Here is a 9,240-nt window from a genome sequence, read left to right on the forward strand (position 1 = left end):
GGTCCAACATGAATGGCCAGCTGTGCCCCCCTTTTAGTGCACACACTGCCCACAGTTTCCATTCATGCTACTGAAATGAGTTTTGTGAATTTTTTGCCAGTGAGTAAGGTATAGTGAAAGACTGCTGAGCAGACGTTTTTCCACCACTAACTAGTTGTGTGACTTCTCTGGTGTTATCCTTTGTCATCAGTAAAAAGAATTATGTGCTCACTATACCGGGATTTTGTGAAAATTCTACCTAATAGATAGAGGCATCCAGTGAACTTCTCGCTCTATGAATTAATAGAGAACAATGACTGCGTGGAGCACTTTTTATACCAAAATTGGACACGAAATGTAACATATAGAAATTTTGGTGAATATTTCTCTGGGTTGAGTGCCCATACCAAAAACGTCAATAACGATAATGGAGCAAGATTCTAAGAGATTTACTGAGAATCTGGCTCACTGAAAATTATTTCCTGCCATGGTTAAATATAATTTTTATAAAAATTGTTTTTCTGAATTCTATATATGAGCATATTGTTACTAAGACATGTGTCATTTGGGTTGCTATCTGGGAAAAGAGGAATGACCGAATAGGAGAATTTTTATTTAAGTCTGAAATTTTTCTGAGTCTTAATTTCTGAAACATAAAAGTAAGAGGGGAAAAAAGGTTTTCTTTTTAACCAATAGGTTTGTGAAATTATTTACACCAAAGTAGTAAGTTGGAAGAAACATTTCATAAATTTAATCTCAGTAATTAAAAAAAAAAGATACAAGATTTTCGTCTTTTCGAATGGATTGGAAATTAGAGTTAATCTGAGAAAACATAAAAGATAAAACATATTAGGTACTAAGATACCTCGAGGAACTTTTCATATTTATTTACAAAACATTGTTAGAGTGGTAAAATCTAATTTTGAAGGCAATATATCTTAACTGTAAGAAACTTAAACCTAGATAAAAGGAGAAAAGGATAATGAAAAATAAAATTACTCATCAACTCACAATACATACAACACTTTCAGCCCTTTTTCCCAAGGATAAGAATCAGCAAATAAGAAAACATACTAGCCAAACTATTGGGTAGCAAGATAGCAGTAACATTTTAAATATTATTTTATATTTTTCTATGTTACAATTTTAATGACTAATTAGGTTGTTTCCTACATTTCACTATATGTGATACTGCATCAGAGTCATTTATTATGTGAAGATTAGGTTCTAATTTCAGCACGCAAGGCAGAATCTCATAGTCAAATTGTATCTAGAATTCTCTTAAGGAGTTGCCACCTGTGAAATTGATGTTCTTTTACTCGGTGGGACCGACCTGGTCAGGTTTTCCTCCCTTACGTCATCAGTAAGTACTTTTGTTGTTGTTAAAGGTTACAAAATATACCACTGGCATTTTTTAAAAGCTAAGGAGCAAAGGGTTATTTATTAGAAGATAACCAGGGGATTATCCTTAATAGGGACTCAATGGGTAACTGGATTTGAAAAATGGGCAAAAATAAAGACATCCTCAGATGCCGGGCTGCATGAATAGTCTGGCTGGCCCTCAGTGGCTCTGTTGCAATGGAGCAGGACTTCAAGTAGCCACTCCACCTCCACACCCTTTTTCTATAATTTAAAGTTCCCGTTGGGCAGAGCTCAGGTGATGATGATGTTGCCCACTGCTTAGTCACCAGGATGTGACAAAGAAAGAGTCTTGTTTTCTTGGCTTTTTGGTGGGGCAGACCATGAGGGGTGGGAGTTAGGAATTGCACTTCCATAAGAAACTTAATCATGGGGAAATTCCACCTACAGGGACATCAAGAACTAACCAGGGCGGGAAGATCACTGGATACCAGGAAGCCAAGAAACTAAATATTGGAATTTGGTAAGAAAAAGAATTCAGATTTTTCTAGTTAAGTGTCGGAGAAGCTGGCTAGAGTGTAGAGGCCATGCTGTCTGAACTAGAATGTTACTCAGCCAAACGTGAGTTCCCTGTTATGAGAAACACTCTGGGGCCAACTGATGGAAATGCGTTTATAGCTCTTACCTTGCTTGTGTCACTCTCTGGCATCGGCTCATAATGTGCTGACAGACAGACCCATCACCTACACTATTTCACCATCATCATAATTATGCAGTACTTACGATTTTCACAAAGGATGCGAAGGCCCAGTTTTGTAAATTAATGGTGTGTATGCTATAACTGTATGATGGAACTCTAAGGACAAATGAAATCCTGTCTGAGATAAGCGATTTTAGAACGTATATTTCTGGGAGATATCTCGTTCTATAAAGTACCAATTGCGTAGAAATGGTTTCTTCACTGAATCTGAGGATGCTGTTTAGGAAACACTTGAATTCAATGAAAGTAAGCTTATCCTTCGTGTGCATTTTTGTGGGAGGAGACATTCTAATGCTTTCATTAAATGTTCATTGGGGACCATGTCCCCAGCAAGATTCAGAACTGCTTTTGCATGTATCTTCTAACATCTAAAATGAGAATTAAATCATTCGAACAGAAGCAAAACTGTAAGAGATAAGAAGCCCACAACTTTTCTGTTAAGCTGGTTTTCTGTTAATCTTAGAGAAACAGTTGTCTGTAAGAAAAATTTGGGTCTTGTGTCCCAGACTTCTTTCATTTCCTGTAGTCAGTACTGGTGAGCCTCAGGATGTCCTTTCAAATGGGTCAGCTTAAAGTAAGGTGACATGTCTAACTAGGGACATGTACGCAGTGACACGGGACTAAGGACTTATTCTCCTGGAAATGGTGGATCCTTTTCCTGTGATTCACACACATCACGGAGAAGCCCCTGACTCCCTGGAGTCTTGTATTCTTGCCATAAAATATTATTCGTTATTCTTGACTTAAATTTTTGTATCAAAGAAATGGAAGGGGCATTGGAGGCTTTCTCTTCCCTTTCATGCCATGCAGAAATCTACTCCATGATATCTCTTACCCAATCTCAGCACTGCTAGGGACCGTTCCTCTCTTCATAAATTCGTATTTTATTTTTAAATAGCTCAGCCTAACAGGCCATTTTAAATATATTTTACCTTACTCTTTCAATGTATAGGGATAGTTTTCCTAAAATTTAACTATTAAAAGTTCTTGAGAGAGGAGAACATTTCAAGAAGGTATACAAAGATTCGTCATTTTCTAGCGTTTTGCTGTTTTATCTCCACTGATTTTATTGTTCCTGTTTTCCTGATGAGATCTTGTCCACTGGTCCTGAGTCTCTTTATAGAGTTTATTCTCCACCACAATGCTTTTTTCTCCATTAACATGTTTTTATCTTTTTCTCCACATTGAAAGGAAGAATTCACTTTCCTATAATAACCTGCTCTGTGTCCTGGATCTTTCTTTGACTCCTGTGAAAATCTTAGTCTGAAATCCATCCTTGCCTCTTCCTTCTAACTGATCCTTTAAGGTGCTCTTTATAAAACATTTTCTCTCACTTTCATAGCACTGTCAAACTTTTGAATAGAAAGCCCTGGTCTTCCTTTTTTCCACCCACTCTCTCTCTAAACTGTTATCGTATTTCTACCTCAAAACTGCTTTCCTGATAGTCAGCAAAGAACTAGTAACTGAATTCAGATACTGTTCTCGGCTTGAACTCTTTGGAGCCTTGGGTGCTGGAAATCACACTCGTCTTGAAACTGCAGATTTGTATCACTCATTAATATAGTCCAAGTACTTTGCATATAATAACTCATCTTATTGTGATAGCACCCTATAAGATGGTACTGTGATTATGCCCATTCTACAGATGAGGAAACTGAGGACTGGAGAAGTTAGACACTTGTCCACTTCAAATGTCCTTGGTTTTTTCTCTCACTTTTAGACATCTTTGCTGCCTTCCCTCTCCCACAATTCTGTGTGTTCTAGTTCTCAAGATAGCTGCTGGTCCTCATTTTCTCTCTTGACTCATTTGCTTTAAATAAAATGGCCCGATCTTATTCATTTATTAAGTCTTTGGAGATCAATTCTTACTGCCCTTGGAACATACTTAATTCATTTGGAATTCAAAGCTCTGGTTTGAATATTCTCCCTTGCTTCTGATATTGCATTTAATATCAACCTTTTAAGGGTTTGATTTACTGATATCCCCTTCTCTTGATTCTGATAACTCTTATTGTCAGGAACAATTTATTTGAAAATTAAGGAACTCTTGCATTATGAATTTGTTTATTTATTTGTCTCAGGTATGTCTTATCTTTTAAAACTGTACAAAACATTCTTGGAGTAATGGGGATCAATGGTTTAAGTATTTTATATTTTCTCTCTATCTTGAGTATTTAACATTCAACATAGTAGTGAAGACATGAGAGGTATCAGTTAAATTCTCTGATTCCAAACAAGGGAAAACAACTGTGGCTAATATAAGCAAAACCTAAGCAGAAGTAAGGATTTGGGGAGCTCATGGAGCGTATGGGAGATGGAGGATCAATGATATTCCAGCTGCTTGTCAGAATGCTTGTTCTGGTAGGATAGAACAGTATCCACACATCTTTTAGGCTCTTTACTGAAGATTCAAATGACAGGAAAAGACATCTGAGTGGTTTAGCTGGGATATCATGCCTGCCTCTCCAGTAAAGGGGAAAGGCCACTGCTTAGAGTTTAACTAGGTTGTATTAGATAAAAAGGAGGTAATTTCTCTTACAGAAATTCCATTGCTATTAAAAAATATACAAGAATACCGAGGAACAAAAATAAAAAAATTGTAATAAGTGTTGAATAAGTATTTGTTTAATTATTAGTAGTCTCTAAAGCTAAGCATTGCACATTCTCAAAGAGAAGGCTCAGTTTAGAATTTAATCTGTTGGCTCGGCGCCTATAGCTCAGCCGGCTGGGGCGCCAGCCACGTACACCTAAGGTGGCGGGTTCGAATCCCCAGCCCGGACCCGCCAGACAACAATGATGGCTGCAACCAAAAAATAGCCGGGTGTTGTGGCGGGCGCCAAAAAATAGCCGGGTGTTGTGAATGCCACGGCACTCTACCCAGGGGGACAGCTTGAGGCTCTGTCTCAAAAAAAAAAAAAAAAAAAAAAAAAAAAGAATTTAATCTGTTGACTGAGCTCTCCAAGAGAATGCAGCAATAAAGTAATTTCTTGTGAGGATTGACTATCTTCTGTTTCAATACATAGTGATAAATATGAGTGAAGAGGACATTACTAGGCAGAAATTTCAAAAAATCTGAGAGTATTTGCAGGCAAGTCAATGGATGAAACAAAACAAAGAGTTACATGGCACAGCTTATGGTCTGGGAGTTGTATTGCGAAGGCAGGAGCTAACTGTATTAATGCTAGTGGAAGTTACAGAAGACCCGTACTGAGACCTAGCAAGTATTAATACCAGTAGTGGCAGTGGGAAGTACAGCCAAAATCAGGAGAATTAACTTCAAGTCTCTCTATGAAACAAAGGAAAGCTGTATAAGCTGCACAGAATAATATCTTTCTTCATTTTTAAAAGATATTTTAATTTTAATAAAATATACATAACATAAAACATGTCATTTAAACTGTATTATGAACACGTTGCAACTCCACAACTCTTTTTATCCTGCAAAACTGAAACTCTGTACCCATTGAACAATATCTCCTTGGTAAACACCATTCCACTTTCTGTATCCATGACTGACTACTTTCAAAATCAAAATATAAGTTCTTTTACATAAGTAGAATTATGCAATGTCTATCTTTTTGTGACAAGCTTATTTCATTTAGCATAATGTCCTTGAGGTTCATCCACATTGTAGCATGAGTCAGTATATCCTTTCTTTGAAAGGCTGAGTAATAGTCCACTTATATGGACATACCACATTTTGTTTACCCATTAATCCACTGGTTGGGATTGCTTTCCCCTTTTGCCTATTGTGACTAATGCTACTATAAAGATGATGTGCAAATATTTTTGAGATCCTGCTTTTAATTATTTTGAAGATATACTCAGAAACAGAATTGCTGAATATTATTATAATTCTATTTTTAAGTATTAGAGGAACTTCCATACTATTTTCCACAGTGCCTTCACCATCTTATATTTTTACCGACAATGTATACAGCTTCCAGTTTTTCCACATTCTTTTTTTTTTTTATTTTGAGACAGAGCCTCAAGCTGTTCCCCTGGGTAGAGTGCTATGGCAACACAGCTCACAGCAACCTCCAACCCCTGGGCTCAAGTTAGTCTCCTGCCTCAGCCTTCAGAGTAGCTGGGACCACAGGCACCTGCCACAATACCTAGCTACTTTTTGGTTGCAGCCGTCATTGTTGTTCGCGGGCCAGGGCTGGATTCGAACCTGCCTTGGGTGTATGTGGCTGGCGCCTTAGCCACTTGAGCCACAGACACCGAGCCTCCACATTCTTATCAACACTTATTCTTCTCTGTTTTGGGATTTTTTTTTTTTTTTTTTGATAGTAGCCATCCTAATGAGTGTGAGGGGGTATCTTGTGGTTTTGATTTGCATTTCCCTAATAACTAAGGGCATTGGGAATCTTTTTATGTGCTTATTGGTCATTTGCATTTCTTCTGTAGAGAAACATCTATGTTGGTCCTTTTTTTGAGATACAGTCTCACTTTGTCACCCTCAGTAGAGTGCCATGCATCATAGCGCATGGCAACCTCAAACTCTTGGGCTCAAGTGATTCTTTAGCCTCAGCCTCCCAAGTAGCTGGGACTACAGGTGCCCACCACAGTGCCATGCTATTTTTAGAGATGGAGTCTCATTCTTGCTTAGTCTGGTTTTGAACTCATGAGTTCACGTGATGCACCATCCTCAGCCTCCCAAAGTGCTAGGATTATAGGCGTGAGCCATCATGCCTGGCCCATTTTTTTTTTTTTTCAAGACAGACTCTCAGTCTGTCACCCTGGGTAGAGTGCCATGGTGTCATAGTTCACAGCAATCTCAAACTCTTAGGCTCGAACAACTTTTCTTGCTTCAGCCTCCCGAGTTGCTAGTACTACAGGTGCCTGCCACAACACCTGGCCAGTTTTTCCAGTTTTCTTGTAGACACAGAGTCTCACTCTTGCTCAGCTAGTTTTGAACTCCTGAGCTCAGGCTATCTATCCACATGCTTCTGCTTTCCAGAGCACTAGGGTAAAAACCACCGTGCCCAGTCTATATTGGTCCTTTGCCTGTTTAAAATTGTTTTTGTTGTTGTTGTTATTGTTGAGTTGTAGTTTTTTACATATTCTGGATATAAATTCTTTCCTAGATGCATGATTTACAAATATGTTCTGTGGAGTCTTTTCATTCTATTAACTGTGTCATTTGAAGTTTTTAATTTGGGTGAGGTTGAAATTATTTTTTGTTGCTTGTGGGTTTGTTTTTTTTGCAGTTTTTGGCCGGGGCTGAGTTTGAACCCATCACCTTTGGCATATGGGACCAGTGCCCCACTCCTTTGAGCCAAATCTGCCGCCCTGTTGCTTGTGTTTTTGGTATCATATCCAATAAATAATTTCCAAATTGCAGTCTTCATTTTTAATATGAGCAAACAAATAACAGATGATTCCCATTTTATGCAAGCCATTCCAGACAATAGCAAAGAGGATCTACTTCCAAGATGCTTCTATGTGGTCTGAAAAACCTGGATATCAAAACAAGAACAACATTATGAAAAAGAAAAATTACAGGGCTGTTTTGATTATTAATATAAATACAAAAAACATATTTTCAAATAAACCCAATCGTGTTTGAAACAGATAATAAACTATAGCCAATTTGGGTTTATCCAGAACATTAGGAAAGTTTAATATTAGAAACCCCCCCTAAATACAGTTAACCTCTTAATAGATACAGAAAATCATAGAAAACATTTGATAATACATAATATCCATTTATCATTTCTAAACTCTTTGGAAATTAGAAATAGATGAATGGAATTAATCTGGCAAACACCGAATGCAATGGCATATTACATAGCCTTCAAGAAAATGAACCAAAGTGGCATTTTAAAAGACAGATAAACTTTGACATTAAAAACAATCCAGATTAATATGAGAGTACATACGATTAGGTTCCATCGTTTGCATCTGTAAGGTAAAGCCCAAGTTGTAACTGAGTCCTTCACCCTGGTAGGTGCCATATACCTCTACACTGCCCCTGAGACACGGAACTTACCAACCCTCCAAGTCGGTAAGTTTTATTATATCAAATGACTTTCTTTTTATTAACGTAAGGCCAAAACAACTAATGTAAACCCATATAACTTTAAAATTACATAGATGCAATGAAACCATATTAGGAGAAAAGTCACTGACTGATTCAAATAAGGTTCAGGAGGACGGCACCTTGAAAGGCAGAGAGGCCCGATGGGTATCGGAAGGATCTGGCTTTTGTTTGGGATGGTGCTTTCACAGCTGATTATGACAAATAAAGAATGAGGAATCAGGCAAATAAAATGAGCGAGGCTTGGAGCGATGACCACAGATCGTCAGGAACCACAGATTAGGATTAATCCACTTTCATACACCAGAAATAGAAAACATTTGATCGTAATGTGAGGAAAAAACTAGGATAACGCTGGGAAAGATGTATGTTTGTTTGTTTTCAGAATTATAAGACTTAAGAGAAATTATATGCTGACAGGGAAGAGGCTGTCAGGGCCTGGGACTGGCCTGATCTCAGGCCCAGCTTAACTAGTTCTGGATGCCAACTGCTAAGCTACCTTGCTCAGGAACAATTGCTCTTAGGTGCCTGAGGGCTAGCTACTTTACAGGAGAGAGAGAGAGAGAGAGAGAGTCTTTGAGAGAGTAAAGCAGTCTTAGAATCCACAGATCTTAGTCTTTAGCAGAGCTTAGTGATCTTCAGCAGAGAGATGCCGGGCTGGCATTCTGCAGGCAGGAGGGGAGACAGAGTCAGAGTAAGCCGGTCCCTGATAGAATTCACATGCTCCTGACTGCCTTCTCCTCCAGCCTAACATAAGGCTGATCTCATGCTGCTCAACGGCACAGGTGTAGAGACTGCCAATTCACCAATGCTCCCATCTTGCGAGCTTTCATGCTTGTTAGGAGACTAAATCCCTCTCCGTGCCCTTTTCACCAGGGTGTTCCATTATTGAGCTCTACAGGTATTTCTTACAACTCTCACTCCTCCTAGCCGTAGGCTATACGGGCTGCTACAAAAGGCAGTATTGTAAATAAGGCTGATACCTAGGAGAGATAAAGAATAGTCAGCTCAACTGGCTAAGGCGCCAGCCACGTACACCTAAGGTGGCGGGTTCGAATCCCCAGCCCGGACCCGCCAAACAACAATGATGGCTGCAACC

The 9,240-nt window shown here is 38.6% G+C and overlaps 1 long non-coding RNA gene across 1 annotated transcript in view; it reads left to right on the forward strand.

Moving 5' to 3' along the window:
- Positions 1 to 9,240, forward strand: part of LOC111725035 — a 77,895-nt gene that overhangs the window by 3,391 nt on the left and 65,264 nt on the right. Inside the window, exon 2 of the long non-coding RNA XR_002773202.1 lies at positions 1,789 to 1,861. This is a non-coding gene — a long non-coding RNA (uncharacterized LOC111725035). The remainder of the gene's footprint in view (positions 1 to 1,788; positions 1,862 to 9,240) is intronic.

The sequence above is a fragment of the Otolemur garnettii genome, unplaced genomic scaffold, assembly GCF_000181295.1.
Source record: "Otolemur garnettii isolate 467f Iridium unplaced genomic scaffold, OtoGar3 scaffold00030, whole genome shotgun sequence".
Classification (NCBI taxonomy): domain Eukaryota; kingdom Metazoa; phylum Chordata; class Mammalia; order Primates; family Galagidae; genus Otolemur; species Otolemur garnettii.